Source organism: Notolepis coatsorum (genome assembly GCF_963971535.1).
Source record: "Notolepis coatsorum genome assembly, chromosome: 11".
Classification (NCBI taxonomy): domain Eukaryota; kingdom Metazoa; phylum Chordata; class Actinopteri; order Aulopiformes; family Paralepididae; genus Notolepis; species Notolepis coatsorum.
The window spans coordinates 127836996-127856574 of NC_140175.1; positions in this window are offsets into that span (position 1 = coordinate 127836996).

Below are 19579 nucleotides of genomic sequence, written 5' to 3' on the forward strand. Positions count from 1 at the left end.
AATGCTTATCTTAGTGTAATATTAGTGACACGTCACACCTTTAGAAAGTTGTGTTGAGAATAAATCATCTTCAAAAATCTGTGGTCAGTTAGGTGAGAAATATACCCCAACTTGATAGCACTTTCTATTACTTGGTGAAAGAGAGTTGCTAAAGTTGAAGTGTAATTCTCACTGAAATCAGATGTGGCAGTGATCATCAGAGTGTGTTTCCAGCAAACCTGATCTTGTTTTTCCTCCAAAGTAGCATGTGTCAAACAGAACTACCCCAACAAGTAGCACTTACTGATATCAGATGTCAAGTCAATGCTAAAGTTAGGGTAATGATAATGACTTAACCAAAAGATGACAAGTTGCTCCTCTTCTCATAGGGCTTTTGGCAGGACTCTTCTGTCCTCCACAAAGCAGGTGTTGTGTCTGGTCAGAATTTGTTCAGCTTACATAGTAGAGCCACTCAGCCCCACCCCCAACTGTGACATCATAATATCCTGGAATCTTCACAATGGACACAATGTGGTATCGTCACCTGATGAATGGCCCATCAATTCCTGTTCTTGGTGAGTGGTCCAGCACTCTTCTTTATGCAAAACACTGCCACCTAAAGGCTTAGAGAGCACTTGATTTTCTAGACAAAGATGTTTCAAAACAACATGGGGATGAGAAGTTGCCATTCAATAGCTACCCCAACAAAATGCACTTTCTACAAGGGAACTGGGAAATGCTTTGGTTAGGGTTGCCATCTGGGTAATTTCATATATTAAAACTGCTTTGCTTTCATTCAATGAAGAGTCATACCACAACTTGATAGCACTTTCTTATGACAGGGTAAAAGACAGTTGCTAAAGTTGAAGTGTGACTCTTATTGCTTCCTGGCAGTCTAAGTGAATAATTAACTATTGAAATAGAACAGTGAAATCGGGCTTTATTCAAGGTGATCCTGATATTAGTTTCATCAATAGCAAGTATTCATTATGGAGTCTTCCAATGTGCTAAAGTCAGCAAAACTACCCCAACAAGAAGCACTTACTTAATTCAGAGGTCAAGCCAATGCTTATCTTAGTGTAATATTAGTGACACGTCACACCTTTAGAAAGTTGTGTTGAGAATAAATCATCTTCAAAAATCTGTGGTCAGTTAGGTGAGAAATATACCCCAACTTGATAGCACTTTCTATTACTTGGTGAAAGAGAGTTGCTAAAGTTGAAGTGTAATTCTCACTGAAATCAGATGTGGCAGTGATCATCAGAGTGTGTTTCCAGCAAACCTGATCTTGTTTTTCCTCCAAAGTAGCATGTGTCAAACAGAACTACCCCAACAAGTAGCACTTACTGATATCAGATGTCAAGTCAATGCTAAAGTTAGGGTAATGATTTAACCAAAAGATGACAAGTTGCTCCTCTTCTCATAGGGCTTTTGGCAGGACTCTTCTGTCCTCCACAAAGCAGGTGTTGTGTCTGGTCAGAATTTGTTCAGCTTACATAGTAGAGCCACTCAGCCCCACCCCCAATTGTGACATCATAATATCCTGGAATCTTCACAATGGACACAATGTGGTATCGTCACCTGATGAATGGCCCATCAATTCCTGTTCTTGGTGAGTGGTCCAGCACTCTTCTTTATGCAAAACACTGCCACCTAAAGGCTTAGAGAGCACTTGATTTTCTAGACAAAGATGTTTCAAAACAACATGGGGATGAGAAGTTGCCATTCAATAGCTACCCCAACAAAATGCACTTTCTACAAGGGAACTGGGAAATGCTTTGGTTAGGGTTGCCATCTGGGTAATTTCATATATTAAAACTGCTTTGCTTTCATTCAATGAAGAGTCATACCACAACTTGATAGCACTTTCTTATGACAGGGTAAAAGACAGTTGCTAAAGTTGAAGTGTGACTCTTATTGCTTCCTGGCAGTCTAAGTGAATAATTAACTATTGAAATAGAACAGTGAAATCGGGCTTTATTCAATGTGATCCTGATATTAGTTTCATCAATAGCAAGTATTCATTATGGAGTCTTCCAATGTGCTAAAGTCAGCAAAACTACCCCAACAAGAAGCACTTACTTAATTCAGAGGTCAAGCCAATGCTTATCTTAGTGTAATATTAGTGACACGTCACACCTTTAGAAAGTTGTGTTGAGAATAAATCATCTTCAAAAATCTGTGGTCAGTTAGGTGAGAAATATACCCCAACTTGATAGCACTTTCTATTACTTGGTGAAAGAGAGTTGCTAAAGTTGAAGTGTAATTCTCACTGAAATCAGATGTGGCAGTGATCATCAGAGTGTGTTTCCAGCAAACCTGATCTTGTTTTTCCTCCAAAGTAGCATGTGTCAAACAGAACTACCCCAACAAGTAGCACTTACTGATATCAGATGTCAAGTCAATGCTAAAGTTAGGGTAATGATAATGACTTAACCAAAAGATGACAAGTTGCTCCTCTTCTCATAGGGCTTTTGGCAGGACTCTTCTGTCCTCCACAAAGCAGGTGTTGTGTCTGGTCAGAATTTGTTCAGCTTACATAGTAGAGCCACTCAGCCCCACCCCCAACTGTGACATCATAATATCCTGGAATCTTCACAATGGACACAATGTGGTATCGTCACCTGATGAATGGCCCATCAATTCCTGTTCTTGGTGAGTGGTCCAGCACTCTTCTTTATGCAAAACACTGCCACCTAAAGGCTTAGAGAGCACTTGATTTTCTAGACAAATATGTTTCAAAACAACATGGGGATGAGAAGTTGCCATTCAATAGCTACCCCAACAAAATGCACTTTCTACAAGGGAAATGGGAAATGCTTTGGTTAGGGTTGCCATCGGGGTAATTTCATATGTTAAAACTGCCTTGCTTTCATTCAATGAAGAGTCATACCCCAACTTGATAGCACTTTCTTATGACAGGGTAAAAGACAGTTGCTAAAGTTGAAGTTTGACTCTTATTGCGTACTGGCAGTCTAAGTGAATAATTAATGATTGAAATAGAACAGTGAAATGGGGCTTTATTCAAAGTGATCCTGATATTAGTTTCATCAATAGCAAGTATTCATCATGGAGTCTTCCAATGTGCTAAAGTCAGTAAAACTACCCCAACAAGAAGCACTTACTGAATTCAGAGGTCAAGCCAATGCTTATCTTAGAGTAATATTAGTGACACGTCACACCTTTAGAAAGTTGTGTTGAGAATAAATCATCTTCAAAAATCTGTGGTCAGTTAGGTGAGAAATATACCCCAACTTGATAGCACTTTCTATTACTTGGTGAAAGAGAGTTGCTAAAGTTGAAGTGTAATTCTCACTGAAATCTAATTTGGCAGTGATCATCAGAATGTGTTTCCAGCAAACCTGATCTTGTTTTTCCTCCAAAGTAGCATGTGTCAAACAGAACTACCCCAACAAGTAGCACTTACTGATATCAGATGTCAAGTCAATGCTAAAGTTAGGGTAATGATAATGACTTAACCAAAAGATGACAAGTTGCTCCTCTTCTCATAGGGCTTTTGGCAGGACTCTTCTGTCCTCCACAAAGCAGGTGTTGTGTCTGGTCAGAATTTGTTCAGCTTACATAGTAGAGCCACTCAGCCCCACCCCCAACTGTGACATCATAATATCCTGGAATCTTCACAATGGACACAATGTGGTATCGTCACCTGATGAATGGCCCATCAATTCCTGTTCTTGGTGAGTGGTCCAGCACTCTTCTTTATGCAAAACACTGCCACCTAAAGGCTTAGAGAGCACTTGATTTTCTAGACAAAGATGTTTCAAAACAACATGGGGATGAGAAGTTGCCATTCAATAGCTACCCCAACAAAATGCACTTTCTACAAGGGAAATGGGAAATGCTTTGGTTAGGGTTGCCATCTGGGTAATTTCATATATTAAAACTGCTTTGCTTTCATTCAATGAAGAGTCATACCACAACTTGATAGCACTTTCTTATGACAGGGTAAAAGACAGTTGCTAAAGTTGAAGTGTGACTCTTATTGCTTACTGGCAGTCTAAGTGAATAATTAACTATTGAAATAGAACAGTGAAATCGGGCTTTATTCAAGGTGATCCTGATATTAGTTTCATCAATAGCAAGTATTCATTATGGAGTCTTCCAATGTGCTAAAGTCAGCAAAACTACCCCAACAAGAAGCACTTACTTAATTCAGAGGTCAAGCCAATGCTTATCTTAGTGTAATATTAGTGACACGTCACACCTTTAGAAAGTTGTGTTGAGAATAAATCATCTTCAAAAATCTGTGGTCAGTTAGGTGAGAAATATACCCCAACTTGATAGCACTTTCTATTACTTGGTGAAAGAGAGTTGCTAAAGTTGAAGTGTAATTCTCACTGAAATAAAATTTGGCAGTGATCATCAGAGTGTGTTTCCAGCAAACCTGATATTGTTTTTCCTCCAAAGTAGCATGTGTCAAACAGAACTACCCCAACAAGTAGCACTTACTGATATCAGATGTCAAGTCAATGCTAAAGTTAGGGTAATGATAATGACTTAACCAAAAGATGACAAGTTGCTCCTCTTCTCATAGGGCTTTTGGCAGGACTCTTCTGTCCTCCACAAAGCAGGTGTTGTGTCTGGTCAGAATTTGTTCAGCTTACATAGTAGAGCCACTCAGCCCCACCCCCAACTGTGACATCATAATATCCTGGAATCTTCACAATGGACACAATGTGGTATCGTCACCTGATGAATGGCCCATCAATTCCTGTTCTTGGTGAGTGGTCCAGCACTCTTCTTTATGCAAAACACTGCCACCTAAAGGCTTAGAGAGCACTTGATTTTCTAGACAAATATGTTTCAAAACAACATGGGGGTGAGAAGTTGCCATTCAATAGCTACCCCAACAAAATGCACTTTCTACAAGGGAAATGGGAAATGCTTTGGTTAGGGTTGCCATCGGGGTAATTTCATATGTTAAAACTGCCTTGCTTTCATTCAATGAAGAGTCATACCCCAACTTGATAGCACTTTCTTATGACAGGGTAAAAGACAGTTGCTAAAGTTGAAGTTTGACTCTTATTGCGTACTGGCAGTCTAAGTGAATAATTAATGATTGAAATAGAACAGTGAAATCGGGCTTTATTCAAGGTGATCCTGATATTAGTTTCATCAATAGCAAGTATTCATCATGGAGTCTTCCAATGTGCTAAAGTCAGTAAAACTACCCCAACAAGAAGCACTTACTTAATTCAGAGGTCAAGCCAATGCTTATCTTAGTGTAATATTAGTGACACGTCACACCTTTAGAAAGTTGTGTTGAGAATAAATCATCTTCAAAAATCTGTGGTCAGTTAGGTGAGAAATATACCCCAACTTGATAGCACTTTCTATTACTTGGTGAAAGAGAGTTGCTAAAGTTGAAGTGTAATTCTCACTGAAATCAGATGTGGCAGTGATCATCAGAGTGTGTTTCCAGCAAACCTGATCTTGTTTTTCCTCCAAAGTAGCATGTGTCAAACAGAACTACCCCAACAAGTAGCACTTACTGATATCAGATGTCAAGTCAATGCTAAAGTTAGGGTAATGATAATGACTTAACCAAAAGATGACAAGTTGCTCCTCTTCTCATAGGGCTTTTGGCAGGACTCTTCTGTCCTCCACAAAGCAGGTGTTGTGTCTGGTCAGAATTTGTTCAGCTTACATAGTAGAGCCACTCAGCCCCACCCCCAACTGTGACATCATAATATCCTGGAATCTTCACAATGGACACAATGTGGTATCGTCACCTGATGAATGGCCCATCAATTCCTGTTCTTGGTGAGTGGTCCAGCACTCTTCTTTATGCAAAACACTGCCACCTAAAGGCTTAGAGAGCACTTGATTTTCTAGACAAATATGTTTCAAAACAACATGGGGGTGAGAAGTTGCCATTCAATAGCTACCCCAACAAAATGCACTTTCTACAAGGGAAATGGGAAATGCTTTGGTTAGGGTTGCCATCGGGGTAATTTCATATGTTAAAACTGCCTTGCTTTCATTCAATGAAGAGTCATACCCCAACTTGATAGCACTTTCTTATGACAGGGTAAAAGACAGTTGCTAAAGTTGAAGTTTGACTCTTATTGCGTACTGGCAGTCTAAGTGAATAATTAATGATTGAAATAGAACAGTGAAATCGGGCTTTATTCAAGGTGATCCTGATATTAGTTTCATCAATAGCAAGTATTCATCATGGAGTCTTCCAATGTGCTAAAGTCAGTAAAACTACCCCAACAAGAAGCACTTACTTAATTCAGAGGTCAAGCCAATGCTTATCTTAGTGTAATATTAGTGACACGTCACACCTTTAGAAAGTTGTGTTGAGAATAAATCATCTTCAAAAATCTGTGGTCAGTTAGGTGAGAAATATACCCCAACTTGATAGCACTTTCTATTACTTGGTGAAAGAGAGTTGCTAAAGTTGAAGTGTAATTCTCACTGAAATCAGATGTGGCAGTGATCATCAGAGTGTGTTTCCAGCAAACCTGATCTTGTTTTTCCTCCAAAGTAGCATGTGTCAAACAGAACTACCCCAACAAGTAGCACTTACTGATATCAGATGTCAAGTCAATGCTAAAGTTAGGGTAATGATAATGACTTAACCAAAAGATGACAAGTTGCTCCTCTTCTCATAGGGCTTTTGGCAGGACTCTTCTGTCCTCCACAAAGCAGGTGTTGTGTCTGGTCAGAATTTGTTCAGCTTACATAGTAGAGCCACTCAGCCCCACCCCCAACTGTGACATCATAATATCCTGGAATCTTCACAATGGACACAATGTGGTATCGTCACCTGATGAATGGCCCATCAATTCCTGTTCTTGGTGAGTGGTCCAGCACTCTTCTTTATGCAAAACACTGCCACCTAAAGGCTTAGAGAGCACTTGATTTTCTAGACAAATATGTTTCAAAACAACATGGGGATGAGAAGTTGCCATTCAATAGCTACCCCAACAAAATGCACTTTCTACAAGGGAAATGGGAAATGCTTTGGTTAGGGTTGCCATCGGGGTAATTTCATATGTTAAAACTGCCTTGCTTTCATTCAATGAAGAGTCATACCCCAACTTGATAGCACTTTCTTATGACAGGGTAAAAGACAGTTGCTAAAGTTGAAGTTTGACTCTTATTGCGTACTGGCAGTCTAAGTGAATAATTAATGATTGAAATAGAACAGTGAAATCGGGCTTTATTCAAGGTGATCCTGATATTAGTTTCATCAATAGCAAGTATTCATCATGGAGTCTTCCAATGTGCTAAAGTCAGTAAAACTACCCCAACAAGAAGCACTTACTTAATTCAGAGGTCAAGCCAATGCTTATCTTAGTGTAATATTAGTGACACGTCACACCTTTAGAAAGTTGTGTTGAGAATAAATCATCTTCAAAAATCTGTGGTCAGTTAGGTGAGAAATATACCCCAACTTGATAGCACTTTCTATTACTTGGTGAAAGAGAGTTGCTAAAGTTGAAGTGTAATTCTCACTGAAATCAGATGTGGCAGTGATCATCAGAGTGTGTTTCCAGCAAACCTGATCTTGTTTTTCCTCCAAAGTAGCATGTGTCAAACAGAACTACCCCAACAAGTAGCACTTACTGATATCAGATGTCAAGTCAATGCTAAAGTTAGGGTAATGATAATGACTTAACCAAAAGATGACAAGTTGCTCCTCTTCTCATAGGGCTTTTGGCAGGACTCTTCTGTCCTCCACAAAGCAGGTGTTGTGTCTGGTCAGAATTTGTTCAGCTTACATAGTAGAGCCACTCAGCCCCACCCCCAACTGTGACATCATAATATCCTGGAATCTTCACAATGGACACAATGTGGTATCGTCACCTGATGAATGGCCCATCAATTCCTGTTCTTGGTGAGTGGTCCAGCACTCTTCTTTATGCAAAACACTGCCACCTAAAGGCTTAGAGAGCACTTGATTTTCTAGACAAAGATGTTTCAAAACAACATGGGGATGAGAAGTTGCCATTCAATAGCTACCCCAACAAAATGCACTTTCTACAAGGGAACTGGGAAATGCTTTGGTTAGGGTTGCCATCTGGGTAATTTCATATATTAAAACTGCTTTGCTTTCATTCAATGAAGAGTCATACCACAACTTGATAGCACTTTCTTATGACAGGGTAAAAGACAGTTGCTAAAGTTGAAGTGTGACTCTTATTGCTTCCTGGCAGTCTAAGTGAATAATTAACTATTGAAATAGAACAGTGAAATCGGGCTTTATTCAAGGTGATCCTGATATTAGTTTCATCAATAGCAAGTATTCATTATGGAGTCTTCCAATGTGCTAAAGTCAGCAAAACTACCCCAACAAGAAGCACTTACTTAATTCAGAGGTCAAGCCAATGCTTATCTTAGTGTAATATTAGTGACACGTCACACCTTTAGAAAGTTGTGTTGAGAATAAATCATCTTCAAAAATCTGTGGTCAGTTAGGTGAGAAATATACCCCAACTTGATAGCACTTTCTATTACTTGGTGAAAGAGAGTTGCTAAAGTTGAAGTGTAATTCTCACTGAAATCAGATGTGGCAGTGATCATCAGAGTGTGTTTCCAGCAAACCTGATCTTGTTTTTCCTCCAAAGTAGCATGTGTCAAACAGAACTACCCCAACAAGTAGCACTTACTGATATCAGATGTCAAGTCAATGCTAAAGTTAGGGTAATGATAATGACTTAACCAAAAGATGACAAGTTGCTCCTCTTCTCATAGGGCTTTTGGCAGGACTCTTCTGTCCTCCACAAAGCAGGTGTTGTGTCTGGTCAGAATTTGTTCAGCTTACATAGTAGAGCCACTCAGCCCCACCCCCAACTGTGACATCATAATATCCTGGAATCTTCACAATGGACACAATGTGGTATCGTCACCTGATGAATGGCCCATCAATTCCTGTTCTTGGTGAGTGGTCCAGCACTCTTCTTTATGCAAAACACTGCCACCTAAAGGCTTAGAGAGCACTTGATTTTCTAGACAAAGATGTTTCAAAACAACATGGGGATGAGAAGTTGCCATTCAATAGCTACCCCAACAAAATGCACTTTCTACAAGGGAAATGGGAAATGCTTTGGTTAGGGTTGCCATCTGGGTAATTTCATATATTAAAACTGCTTTGCTTTCATTCAATGAAGAGTCATACCACAACTTGATAGCACTTTCTTATGACAGGGTAAAAGACAGTTGCTAAAGTTGAAGTGTGACTCTTATTGCTTACTGGCAGTCTAAGTGAATAATTAACTATTGAAATAGAACAGTGAAATCGGGCTTTATTCAAGGTGATCCTGATATTAGTTTCATCAATAGCAAGTATTCATTATGGAGTCTTCCAATGTGCTAAAGTCAGCAAAACTACCCCAACAAGAAGCACTTACTTAATTCAGAGGTCAAGCCAATGCTTATCTTAGTGTAATATTAGTGACACGTCACACCTTTAGAAAGTTGTGTTGAGAATAAATCATCTTCAAAAATCTGTGGTCAGTTAGGTGAGAAATATACCCCAACTTGATAGCACTTTCTATTACTTGGTGAAAGAGAGTTGCTAAAGTTGAAGTGTAATTCTCACTGAAATAAAATTTGGCAGTGATCATCAGAGTGTGTTTCCAGCAAACCTGATATTGTTTTTCCTCCAAAGTAGCATGTGTCAAACAGAACTACCCCAACAAGTAGCACTTACTGATATCAGATGTCAAGTCAATGCTAAAGTTAGGGTAATGATAATGACTTAACCAAAAGATGACAAGTTGCTCCTCTTCTCATAGGGCTTTTGGCAGGACTCTTCTGTCCTCCACAAAGCAGGTGTTGTGTCTGGTCAGAATTTGTTCAGCTTACATAGTAGAGCCACTCAGCCCCACCCCCAACTGTGACATCATAATATCCTGGAATCTTCACAATGGACACAATGTGGTATCGTCACCTGATGAATGGCCCATCAATTCCTGTTCTTGGTGAGTGGTCCAGCACTCTTCTTTATGCAAAACACTGCCACCTAAAGGCTTAGAGAGCACTTGATTTTCTAGACAAATATGTTTCAAAACAACATGGGGATGAGAAGTTGCCATTCAATAGCTACCCCAACAAAATGCACTTTCTACAAGGGAAATGGGAAATGCTTTGGTTAGGGTTGCCATCGGGGTAATTTCATATGTTAAAACTGCCTTGCTTTCATTCAATGAAGAGTCATACCCCAACTTGATAGCACTTTCTTATGACAGGGTAAAAGACAGTTGCTAAAGTTGAAGTTTGACTCTTATTGCGTACTGGCAGTCTAAGTGAATAATTAATGATTGAAATAGAACAGTGAAATCGGGCTTTATTCAAGGTGATCCTGATATTAGTTTCATCAATAGCAAGTATTCATCATGGAGTCTTCCAATGTGCTAAAGTCAGTAAAACTACCCCAACAAGAAGCACTTACTTAATTCAGAGGTCAAGCCAATGCTTATCTTAGTGTAATATTAGTGACACGTCACACCTTTAGAAAGTTGTGTTGAGAATAAATCATCTTCAAAAATCTGTGGTCAGTTAGGTGAGAAATATACCCCAACTTGATAGCACTTTCTATTACTTGGTGAAAGAGAGTTGCTAAAGTTGAAGTGTAATTCTCACTGAAATCAGATGTGGCAGTGATCATCAGAGTGTGTTTCCAGCAAACCTGATCTTGTTTTTCCTCCAAAGTAGCATGTGTCAAACAGAACTACCCCAACAAGTAGCACTTACTGATATCAGATGTCAAGTCAATGCTAAAGTTAGGGTAATGATAATGACTTAACCAAAAGATGACAAGTTGCTCCTCTTCTCATAGGGCTTTTGGCAGGACTCTTCTGTCCTCCACAAAGCAGGTGTTGTGTCTGGTCAGAATTTGTTCAGCTTACATAGTAGAGCCACTCAGCCCCACCCCCAACTGTGACATCATAATATCCTGGAATCTTCACAATGGACACAATGTGGTATCGTCACCTGATGAATGGCCCATCAATTCCTGTTCTTGGTGAGTGGTCCAGCACTCTTCTTTATGCAAAACACTGCCACCTAAAGGCTTAGAGAGCACTTGATTTTCTAGACAAATATGTTTCAAAACAACATGGGGATGAGAAGTTGCCATTCAATAGCTACCCCAACAAAATGCACTTTCTACAAGGGAAATGGGAAATGCTTTGGTTAGGGTTGCCATCGGGGTAATTTCATGTTAAAACTGCCTTGCTTTCATTCAATGAAGAGTCATACCCCAACTTGATAGCACTTTCTTATGACAGGGTAAAAGACAGTTGCTAAAGTTGAAGTTTGACTCTTATTGCGTACTGGCAGTCTAAGTGAATAATTAATGATTGAAATAGAACAGTGAAATCGGGCTTTATTCAAGGTGATCCTGATATTAGTTTCATCAATAGCAAGTATTCATCATGGAGTCTTCCAATGTGCTAAAGTCAGTAAAACTACCCCAACAAGAAGCACTTACTTAATTCAGAGGTCAAGCCAATGCTTATCTTAGTGTAATATTAGTGACACGTCACACCTTTAGAAAGTTGTGTTGAGAATAAATCATCTTCAAAAATCTGTGGTCAGTTAGGTGAGAAATATACCCCAACTTGATAGCACTTTCTATTACTTGGTGAAAGAGAGTTGCTAAAGTTGAAGTGTAATTCTCACTGAAATCAGATGTGGCAGTGATCATCAGAGTGTGTTTCCAGCAAACCTGATCTTGTTTTTCCTCCAAAGTAGCATGTGTCAAACAGAACTACCCCAACAAGTAGCACTTACTGATATCAGATGTCAAGTCAATGCTAAAGTTAGGGTAATGATAATGACTTAACCAAAAGATGACAAGTTGCTCCTCTTCTCATAGGGCTTTTGGCAGGACTCTTCTGTCCTCCACAAAGCAGGTGTTGTGTCTGGTCAGAATTTGTTCAGCTTACATAGTAGAGCCACTCAGCCCCACCCCCAACTGTGACATCATAATATCCTGGAATCTTCACAATGGACACAATGTGGTATCGTCACCTGATGAATGGCCCATCAATTCCTGTTCTTGGTGAGTGGTCCAGCACTCTTCTTTATGCAAAACACTGCCACCTAAAGGCTTAGAGAGCACTTGATTTTCTAGACAAAGATGTTTCAAAACAACATGGGGATGAGAAGTTGCCATTCAATAGCTACCCCAACAAAATGCACTTTCTACAAGGGAAATGGGAAATGCTTTGGTTAGGGTTGCCATCTGGGTAATTTCATATATTAAAACTGCTTTGCTTTCATTCAATGAAGAGTCATACCACAACTTGATAGCACTTTCTTATGACAGGGTAAAAGACAGTTGCTAAAGTTGAAGTGTGACTCTTATTGCTTACTGGCAGTCTAAGTGAATAATTAACTATTGAAATAGAACAGTGAAATCGGGCTTTATTCAAGGTGATCCTGATATTAGTTTCATCAATAGCAAGTATTCATTATGGAGTCTTCCAATGTGCTAAAGTCAGCAAAACTACCCCAACAAGAAGCACTTACTTAATTCAGAGGTCAAGCCAATGCTTATCTTAGTGTAATATTAGTGACACGTCACACCTTTAGAAAGTTGTGTTGAGAATAAATCATCTTCAAAAATCTGTGGTCAGTTAGGTGAGAAATATACCCCAACTTGATAGCACTTTCTATTACTTGGTGAAAGAGAGTTGCTAAAGTTGAAGTGTAATTCTCACTGAAATCAAATTTGGCAGTGATCATCAGAGTGTGTTTCCAGCAAACCTGATATTGTTTTTCCTCCAAAGTAGCATGTGTCAAACAGAACTACCCCAACAAGTAGCACTTACTGATATCAGATGTCAAGTCAATGCTAAAGTTAGGGTAATGATAATGACTTAACCAAAAGATGACAAGTTGCTCCTCTTCTCATAGGGCTTTTGGCAGGACTCTTCTGTCCTCCACAAAGCAGGTGTTGTGTCTGGTCAGAATTTGTTCAGCTTACATAGTAGAGCCACTCAGCCCCACCCCCAACTGTGACATCATAATATCCTGGAATCTTCACAATGGACACAATGTGGTATCGTCACCTGATGAATGGCCCATCAATTCCTGTTCTTGGTGAGTGGTCCAGCACTCTTCTTTATGCAAAACACTGCCACCTAAAGGCTTAGAGAGCACTTGATTTTCTAGACAAATATGTTTCAAAACAACATGGGGATGAGAAGTTGCCATTCAATAGCTACCCCAACAAAATGCACTTTCTACAAGGGAAATGGGAAATGCTTTGGTTAGGGTTGCCATCGGGGTAATTTCATATGTTAAAACTGCCTTGCTTTCATTCAATGAAGAGTCATACCCCAACTTGATAGCACTTTCTTATGACAGGGTAAAAGACAGTTGCTAAAGTTGAAGTTTGACTCTTATTGCGTACTGGCAGTCTAAGTGAATAATTAATGATTGAAATAGAACAGTGAAATCGGGCTTTATTCAAGGTGATCCTGATATTAGTTTCATCAATAGCAAGTATTCATCATGGAGTCTTCCAATGTGCTAAAGTCAGTAAAACTACCCCAACAAGAAGCACTTACTTAATTCAGAGGTCAAGCCAATGCTTATCTTAGTGTAATATTAGTGACACGTCACACCTTTAGAAAGTTGTGTTGAGAATAAATCATCTTCAAAAATCTGTGGTCAGTTAGGTGAGAAATATACCCCAACTTGATAGCACTTTCTATTACTTGGTGAAAGAGAGTTGCTAAAGTTGAAGTGTAATTCTCACTGAAATCAGATGTGGCAGTGATCATCAGAGTGTGTTTCCAGCAAACCTGATCTTGTTTTTCCTCCAAAGTAGCATGTGTCAAACAGAACTACCCCAACAAGTAGCACTTACTGATATCAGATGTCAAGTCAATGCTAAAGTTAGGGTAATGATAATGACTTAACCAAAAGATGACAAGTTGCTCCTCTTCTCATAGGGCTTTTGGCAGGACTCTTCTGTCCTCCACAAAGCAGGTGTTGTGTCTGGTCAGAATTTGTTCAGCTTACATAGTAGAGCCACTCAGCCCCACCCCCAACTGTGACATCATAATATCCTGGAATCTTCACAATGGACACAATGTGGTATCGTCACCTGATGAATGGCCCATCAATTCCTGTTCTTGGTGAGTGGTCCAGCACTCTTCTTTATGCAAAACACTGCCACCTAAAGGCTTAGAGAGCACTTGATTTTCTAGACAAATATGTTTCAAAACAACATGGGGATGAGAAGTTGCCATTCAATAGCTACCCCAACAAAATGCACTTTCTACAAGGGAAATGGGAAATGCTTTGGTTAGGGTTGCCATCGGGGTAATTTCATGTTAAAACTGCCTTGCTTTCATTCAATGAAGAGTCATACCCCAACTTGATAGCACTTTCTTATGACAGGGTAAAAGACAGTTGCTAAAGTTGAAGTTTGACTCTTATTGCGTACTGGCAGTCTAAGTGAATAATTAATGATTGAAATAGAACAGTGAAATCGGGCTTTATTCAAGGTGATCCTGATATTAGTTTCATCAATAGCAAGTATTCATCATGGAGTCTTCCAATGTGCTAAAGTCAGTAAAACTACCCCAACAAGAAGCACTTACTTAATTCAGAGGTCAAGCCAATGCTTATCTTAGTGTAATATTAGTGACACGTCACACCTTTAGAAAGTTGTGTTGAGAATAAATCATCTTCAAAAATCTGTGGTCAGTTAGGTGAGAAATATACCCCAACTTGATAGCACTTTCTATTACTTGGTGAAAGAGAGTTGCTAAAGTTGAAGTGTAATTCTCACTGAAATCAGATGTGGCAGTGATCATCAGAGTGTGTTTCCAGCAAACCTGATCTTGTTTTTCCTCCAAAGTAGCATGTGTCAAACAGAACTACCCCAACAAGTAGCACTTACTGATATCAGATGTCAAGTCAATGCTAAAGTTAGGGTAATGATAATGACTTAACCAAAAGATGACAAGTTGCTCCTCTTCTCATAGGGCTTTTGGCAGGACTCTTCTGTCCTCCACAAAGCAGGTGTTGTGTCTGGTCAGAATTTGTTCAGCTTACATAGTAGAGCCACTCAGCCCCACCCCCAACTGTGACATCATAATATCCTGGAATCTTCACAATGGACACAATGTGGTATCGTCACCTGATGAATGGCCCATCAATTCCTGTTCTTGGTGAGTGGTCCAGCACTCTTCTTTATGCAAAACACTGCCACCTAAAGGCTTAGAGAGCACTTGATTTTCTAGACAAAGATGTTTCAAAACAACATGGGGATGAGAAGTTGCCATTCAATAGCTACCCCAACAAAATGCACTTTCTACAAGGGAACTGGGAAATGCTTTGGCTAGGGTTGCCATCTGGGTAATTTCATATATTAAAACTGCTTTGCTTTCATTCAATGAAGAGTCATACCACAACTTGATAGCACTTTCTTATGACAGGGTAAAAGACAGTTGCTAAAGTTGAAGTGTGACTCTTATTGCTTCCTGGCAGTCTAAGTGAATAATTAACTATTGAAATAGAACAGTGAAATCGGGCTTTATTCAAGGTGATCCTGATATTAGTTTCATCAATAGCAAGTATTCATTATGGAGTCTTCCAATGTGCTAAAGTCAGCAAAACTACCCCAACAAGAAGCACTTACTTAATTCAGAGGTCAAGCCAATGCTTATCTTAGTGTAATATTAGTGACACGTCACACCTTTAGAAAGTTGTGTTGAGAATAAATCATCTTCAAAAATCTGTGGTCAGTTAGGTGAGAAATATACCCCAACTTGATAGCACTTTCTATTACTTGGTGAAAGAGAGTTGCTAAAGTTGAAGTGTAATTCTCACTGAAATCAGATGTGGCAGTGATCATCAGAGTGTGTTTCCAGCAAACCTGATCTTGTTTTTCCTCCAAAGTAGCATGTGTCAAACAGAACTACCCCAACAAGTAGCACTTACTGATATCAGATGTCAAGTCAATGCTAAAGTTAGGGTAATGATAATGACTTAACCAAAAGATGACAAGTTGCTCCTCTTCTCATAGGGCTTTTGGCAGGACTCTTCTGTCCTCCACAAAGCAGGTGTTGTGTCTGGTCAGAATTTGTTCAGCTTACATAGTAGAGCCACTCAGCCCCACCCCCAACTGTGACATCATAATATCCTGGAATCTTCACAATGGACACAATGTGGTATCGTCACCTGATGAATGGCCCATCAATTCCTGTTCTTGGTGAGTGGTCCAGCACTCTTCTTTATGCAAAACACTGCCACCTAAAGGCTTAGAGAGCACTTGATTTTCTAGACAAAGATGTTTCAAAACAACATGGGGATGAGAAGTTGCCATTCAATAGCTACCCCAACAAAATGCACTTTCTACAAGGGAACTGGGAAATGCTTTGGTTAGGGTTGCCATCTGGGTAATTTCATATATTAAAACTGCTTTGCTTTCATTCAATGAAGAGTCATACCACAACTTGATAGCACTTTCTTATGACAGGGTAAAAGACAGTTGCTAAAGTTGAAGTGTGACTCTTATTGCTTACTGGCAGTCTAAGTGAATAATTAACTATTGAAATAGAACAGTGAAATCGGGCTTTATTCAAGGTGATCCTGATATTAGTTTCATCAATAGCAAGTATTCATTATGGAGTCTTCCAATGTGCTAAAGTCAGCAAAACTACCCCAACAAGAAGCACTTACTTAATTCAGAGGTCAAGCCAATGCTTATCTTAGTGTAATATTAGTGACACGTCACACCTTTAGAAAGTTGTGTTGAGAATAAATCATCTTCAAAAATCTGTGGTCAGTTAGGTGAGAAATATACCCCAACTTGATAGCACTTTCTATTACTTGGTGAAAGAGAGTTGCTAAAGTTGAAGTGTAATTCTCACTGAAATCAGATGTGGCAGTGATCATCAGAGTGTGTTTCCAGCAAACCTGATCTTGTTTTTCCTCCAAAGTAGCATGTGTCAAACAGAACTACCCCAACAAGTAGCACTTACTGATATCAGATGTCAAGTCAATGCTAAAGTTAGGGTAATGATAATGACTTAACCAAAAGATGACAAGTTGCTCCTCTTCTCATAGGGCTTTTGGCAGGACTCTTCTGTCCTCCACAAAGCAGGTGTTGTGTCTGGTCAGAATTTGTTCAGCTTACATAGTAGAGCCACTCAGCCCCACCCCCAACTGTGACATCATAATATCCTGGAATCTTCACAATGGACACAATGTGGTATCGTCACCTGATGAATGGCCCATCAATTCCTGTTCTTGGTGAGTGGTCCAGCACTCTTCTTTATGCAAAACACTGCCACCTAAAGGCTTAGAGAGCACTTGATTTTCTAGACAAAGATGTTTCAAAACAACATGGGGATGAGAAGTTGCCATTCAATAGCTACCCCAACAAAATGCACTTTCTACAAGGGAACTGGGAAATGCTTTGGTTAGGGTTGCCATCTGGGTAATTTCATATATTAAAACTGCTTTGCTTTCATTCAATGAAGAGTCATACCACAACTTGATAGCACTTTCTTATGACAGGGTAAAAGACAGTTGCTAAAGTTGAAGTGTGACTCTTATTGCTTCCTGGCAGTCTAAGTGAATAATTAACTATTGAAATAGAACAGTGAAATCGGGCTTTATTCAAGGTGATCCTGATATTAGTTTCATCAATAGCAAGTATTCATTATGGAGTCTTCCAATGTGCTAAAGTCAGCAAAACTACCCCAACAAGAAGCACTTACTTAATTCAGAGGTCAAGCCAATGCTTATCTTAGTGTAATATTAGTGACACGTCACACCTTTAGAAAGTTGTGTTGAGAATAAATCATCTTCAAAAATCTGTGGTCAGTTAGGTGAGAAATATACCCCAACTTGATAGCACTTTCTATTACTTGGTGAAAGACAGTTGCTAAAGTTGAAGTTTGACTCTTATTGCGTACTGGCAGTCTAAGTGAATAATTAATGATTGAAATAGAACAGTGAAATGGGGCTTTATTCAAAGTGATCCTGATATTAGTTTCATCAATAGCAAGTATTCATCATGGAGTCTTCCAATGTGCTAAAGTCAGTAAAACTACCCCAACAAGAAGCACTTACTGAATTCAGAGGTCAAGCCAATGCTTATCTTAGGGTAATATTAGTGACACGTCACACCTTTAGAAAGTTGTGTTGAGAATAAATCATCTTCAAAAATCTGTGGTCAGTTAGGTGAGAAATATACCCCAACTTGATAGCACTTTCTATTACTTGGTGAAAGAGAGTTGCTAAAGTTGAAGTGTAATTCTCACTGAAATCAGATGTGGCAGTGATCATCAGAGTGTGTTTCCAGCAAACCTGATCTTGTTTTTCCTCCAAAGTAGCATGTGTCAAACAGAACTACCCCAACAAGTAGCACTTACTGATATCAGATGTCAAGTCAATGCTAAAGTTAGGGTAATGATAATGACTTAACCAAAAGATGACAAGTTGCTCCTCTTCTCATAGGGCTTTTGGCAGGACTCTTCTGTCCTCCACAAAGCAGGTGTTGTGTCTGGTCAGAATTTGTTCAGCTTACATAGTAGAGCCACTCAGCCCCACCCCCAACTGTGACATCATAATATCCTGGAATCTTCACAATGGACACAATGTGGTATCGTCACCTGATGAATGGCCCATCAATTCCTGTTCTTGGTGAGTGGTCCAGCACTCTTCTTTATGCAAAACACTGCCACCTAAAGGCTTAGAGAGCACTTGATTTTCTAGACAAATATGTTTCAAAACAACATGGGGATGAGAAGTTGCCATTCAATAGCTACCCCAACAAAATGCACTTTCTACAAGGGAAATGGGAAATGCTTTGGTTAGGGTTGCCATCGGGGTAATTTCATATGTTAAAACTGCCTTGCTTTCATTAAATGAAGAGTCATACCCCAACTTGATAGCACTTTCTTATGACAGGGTAAAAGACAGTTGCTAAAGTTGAAGTTTGACTCTTATTGCGTACTGGCAGTCTAAGTGAATAATTAATGATTGAAATAGAACAGTGAAATCGGGCTTTATTCAAGGTGATCCTGATATTAGTTTCATCAATAGCAAGTATTCATCATGGAGTCTTCCAATGTGCTAAAGTCAGTAAAACTACCCCAACAAGAAGCACTTACTTAATTCAGAGGTCAAGCCAATGCTTATCTTAGTGTAATATTAGTGACACGTCACACCTTTAGAAAGTTGTGTTGAGAATAAATCATCTTCAAAAATCTGTGGTCAGTTAGGTGAGAAATATACCCCAACTTGATAGCACTTTCTATTACTTGGTGAAAGAGAGTTGCTAAAGTTGAAGTGTAATTCTCACTGAAATCAGATGTGGCAGTGATCATCAGAGTGTGTTTCCAGCAAACCTGATCTTGTTTTTCCTCCAAAGTAGCATGTGTCAAACAGAACTACCCCAACAAGTAGCACTTACTGATATCAGATGTCAAGTCAATGCTAAAGTTAGGGTAATGATAATGACTTAACCAAAAGATGACAAGTTGCTCCTCTTCTCATAGGGCTTTTGGCAGGACTCTTCTGTCCTCCACAAAGCAGGTGTTGTGTCTGGTCAGAATTTGTTCAGCTTACATAGTAGAGCCACTCAGCCCCA